The sequence below is a fragment of the Colobus angolensis genome, unplaced genomic scaffold, assembly GCF_000951035.1.
Source record: "Colobus angolensis palliatus isolate OR3802 unplaced genomic scaffold, Cang.pa_1.0 Scaffold64, whole genome shotgun sequence".
Classification (NCBI taxonomy): Eukaryota; Metazoa; Chordata; class Mammalia; order Primates; family Cercopithecidae; genus Colobus; species Colobus angolensis.
The window spans coordinates 314870-316005 of record NW_012120043.1 but is presented as its reverse complement, the minus strand read 5'-3'; the positions used below and the strand labels follow the sequence as shown (position 1 = coordinate 316005).

The 1136-nt window shown below is 59.7% G+C and overlaps 1 protein-coding gene across 1 annotated transcript in view; it reads right to left on the bottom strand.

Moving 5' to 3' along the window:
- BSG (basigin (Ok blood group)) overlaps window positions 1–1048 on the bottom strand; it is a 12343-nt gene extending 11295 nt beyond the window's left edge. The window contains exon 1 of the mRNA XM_011963978.1: window positions 879–1048. The gene's annotated coding sequence lies outside the window, so the exon portion shown is untranslated. The remainder of the gene's footprint in view (window positions 1–878) is intronic.
- Between the last annotated feature and the right edge of the window lie 88 nt (window positions 1049–1136).

The following is a 1136-nucleotide window of genomic DNA, read 5'->3' as shown; positions in this document are numbered from 1 at the left end:
GCACGCGCCGGCTCCCGCTACGGAAGCCGGGCGGCGGCGCACGTGACGCCGCGTTGCCAGGAAACAGGAGCGCGGCCTGCGGGGACGCGGCTGGAACCTGCGCGTTTCTTCCTCCTGCTTTCAAAGTTGGAATGAGCGCGGAGGGGTGCGACCGACGGGGTCGAAGCTTCGTTCGAAGTGTATCACCCAGATTTGAACAGAGTGAAACACGGGCCGGCCGCTGTGGCTCACGTCTGCAATCCCAGAGCCTGGGAGGCCCAGGCGGGAGGATCGCTTGAGCCTCGGAGCTCGAGACCATACGCGGCAACATGGCGAGACCCACCTCTCTGCCTTTAAAAATGTATATTTCTATGTGAACAGATTAATAAACTAGGCCGGAGGAAGCGACCTCCTCCGTCCCAAATAAAAATACTTAAAAGGCACTCGACTCTGGATCTCAGAAAAAGAATAATTTCTCAGTATAAACGTCCTGTTCGCCATTTGGTTGGGAAAACTGAGTTCCTCTTAAGAAACTCAACTTCCAGGTCAAAAGCTGTAAATCAACCCTACCCCCTTCTTCCCCGCCCCCCTTCTTCTTCTCTCGCAGGGGGCGCGGTTACCCTATGTTTAAAAAGTTTTGAGTCTTAGCCAACCGGGGTCCGCTTAGATGGGGGCGCCCGACCCCGGCCGGTAGGGGAAGGACAGAGGACAGAGGCCCCGTCCTGCCTTTGTTGCGTGTGCTCTGGCGGCTGCGCCCCGCGCAGGCGGTCCCCCCTGCACACGTAAAGGGGTCTCCCCGAGACGTTCCCGAAGTGCTGGTTTCTCTCTGCGGGACCGGCTCGCCGCCCCCAAACTTCCCGTTTGGATCCCATTCTCTTTCGGGAGAGGCTGGCGGTCACCTTTTTGGGGAGACGCGTCCCACTGCTTCCTTGGGGCGGCCTCAGGAGCGGAGGATCGGGTCCCGCCCGAGGTGACGAGTGAACCCGGACTCTCAGCAACGCGGGTGGGAAGGACCCGGGAAGTTCCGCGGCGGCCAAGGTGAGATAAGGCAATATTGGGGCGACCGAGGTGGGGGGTGAGAAAAGTCAACATTGGGGCGAACGAGGTGGGGGGTGAGACAAGTCAATATTGGGGCCACCGAGGTGGGGGGTGAGAAA